The sequence below is a fragment of the Herpailurus yagouaroundi genome, unplaced genomic scaffold, assembly GCF_014898765.1.
Source record: "Herpailurus yagouaroundi ecotype Mexico unplaced genomic scaffold, PumYag 185, whole genome shotgun sequence".
In the NCBI taxonomy this organism is placed as follows: domain Eukaryota; kingdom Metazoa; phylum Chordata; class Mammalia; order Carnivora; family Felidae; genus Herpailurus; species Herpailurus yagouaroundi.
Window position 1 is genome coordinate 25,110,463 of NW_024412416.1, and position 2,421 is coordinate 25,112,883.

The 2,421-nt window shown below is 42.5% G+C and overlaps 1 protein-coding gene and 1 long non-coding RNA gene across 4 annotated transcripts in view; one reads left to right on the forward strand and one right to left on the reverse strand.

Moving 5' to 3' along the window:
- The window catches only part of ATP10A (ATPase phospholipid transporting 10A (putative)), a 192,618-nt gene that overhangs the window by 74,890 nt on the left and 115,307 nt on the right, over positions 1 to 2,421 (reverse strand). The window lies entirely within an intron of this gene.
- The window catches only part of LOC121042543 (uncharacterized), an 18,290-nt gene that overhangs the window by 14,454 nt on the left and 1,415 nt on the right, over positions 1 to 2,421 (forward strand). The window lies entirely within an intron of this gene.

Genomic DNA, 2,421 nt, shown 5'->3' on the forward strand with positions numbered 1-2,421 from the left:
AACAACTTAGATGAATCTCAAAATGTTTGTGCCAAGAGAAAAAGGCCAGATGAAAAAAGTACATACTACAAATCTCTGGAAAATCCAAAATAAAGTGACTGAAAGATCAATGGTTGCCCAGGAGCTCAGAGAAGGGTGGGAGAGAAGCTTTACAAACTTTTAGGGGTGATGGATATGTTCATGAACTTGGCTGTGGTGACAGTTACTCTAGTGTATACGTATGTAAAACTCATCAGACTCTCCATTTTCAATATGTACAGTTTATTGTGTGTCGATTGTACCTCAATGAAGCAGTTTTATAAATGAAAGGGCATATGAAGTTTGCAACTGATAATTAACTAGTAAAAGTGTTTTCTCCCTCCTAGTGGCACACTAATTTTCCCCTAACTTTTATTATTTGGTGGGTCTTACAGAGAAGCGAAAAACAACTGCTAAATTAACTGGCCTTTAGGAAGTACACTGTCACCTGACTTCTCCAAGGCTATTTTCACCTTAGGAAAAGAGAAACTCTCTCTCTCTCTCTCTCTCTCTCTCTCTCTCTCTCCCTCCCTCCCTCCTTCCTTCCCTCCCTCCCCTCCTTCATACCTTCCTTCACCTTAGGGAAAGAGAACCTTCCTTCCTTCCTTCCTTCCGTCCTTCCTTCCTTCCTTCCTTCCTTCCTTCCTTCCTTCCTTCCTTCTTCCCTCCCTCCCTCTCTCCCTTCCTTCCCTCCTTCCTTTCTCATTCAACAAATATTTATTCAGCACCTAAATATCAGGCATTATTCTAGACACTGTAAAGTCATAGAGGATATAAGCAAAAACTCTTGCTCTCATGGAGCTAACATTTGAGTGGGAGAATACAGACAATTAAAAAAGTAAGTACAATAGATGGTATGTTGTTTGAGAAGAATTATTATGGGGGAAATATAAGGCAGAAAATGGAGGGTCTGGCCAAGAAAAAGGAGTAAACTCTGCTTTTCATGAGGAAGTCACAGAAATAATCATGGAAAAGACAACATTTAAGTGACGATCTAAAGAGGGCGAGGGGTCAGCCACGCAGACAACTGGGGAATGAGTATCACAGACAGAAGAACTAGCAAGTGCAAAATCTCTGGGGCAGAAATGTGCTGGCTTCTGGGGATACAGTGAGAAGTCCAGTGTGGACTGGTGAGAAGCAAGCAAGGAGGAAAGTAATGAGATTATGTCAGAAATGATAGGGAAAGATCATAAAGAGGCTGGTGAGCCATTACTGATTTTGACTCTGAGTGAGAAAGGAAGCCATGGAGGCTTGAAGAGGAGACTGGGTGGGGGAGGGGCAGAGGCTGGGTTGGAGCAAGGGAAGGTGGGGAAGGGTAGAAGCAAGGAGGGTATTTAGTATGGGGCTACTACAGTAAGTCAAGCAAAAGATGATGGTGGCTTGGTCCAGGAGGTAGAAAAAAGACTTGCTTACAGTCATGAATGAAGTAGGAAGAAGATGGGAGTCAGGGATTTTGGCAAGAATAACCTGAAGGATGAAGGGACCAAAGCTGAAATGTGGAAAATTGTGATGAAATACTCTTAGGGGGAAGATCAAAAGTTCGATTTTGTATGAATTGTGTTTGAGGTGCCAGTAAAAAACAAAACAAAACAAAACAAAACAAAACAGGGGCGCCTGGGTGGCGCAGTCGGTTGGCCGTCCGACTTCAGCCAGGTCACGATCTCGCGGTCCGTGAGTTCGAGCCCCGCGTCGGGCTCTGGGCTGATGGCTCAGAGCCTGGAGCCTGTTTCCGATTCTGTGTCTCCCTCTCTCTCTGCCCCTCCCCCGTTCATGCTCTGTCTCTCTCTGTCCCAAAAATAAAAATAAAAACGTTGAAAACAAAAAAAACAAAACAAAACAAAAAAAACCCAAAACACCTCCTTTAATGGGCTTAGTAAGGAAGAACAGAAAACAAGGGGGCTCATTTGAAAATGAAATGAGGTCAAGAGTGATCACTATTAAAAGAGAAACCTAGCATTCTAGCTAGGTGCTGGTAAAAGCCTGTGGCTACAGTGATGCAGAAGAATGGGTAGACACATTTAGGAGGTGAAAATTAACAATGCTTGGTTCAGTGCTATAAGCAAACAAATCTAGGATAAAATACTAAGGTAAAACTCAGAAACCGTCATGGTTTGCTAAATTTGTTCAGAAAGCAAAAAAGGAAATGCAATTAATTCTTGATAATTCTGGAGCGCCTGGGTTGCTCAGTCAGTTAAGCATCCGACTCTGGATTTCGGCTCCATGATCTCATGCGGCTCATGAGTTTAAAACCCAGCATCGGGCTCTGTGCTGATAGCTTGCCCAGCTGTTTGAGATTCTCTGCCCCTCCCTTAAGCACACACGCACTCACATATGCCCCCACCCATCAACACAAATAAAATAAAATAAAATAAAATAAAATAAAATAAAATAAAATAAAATAAA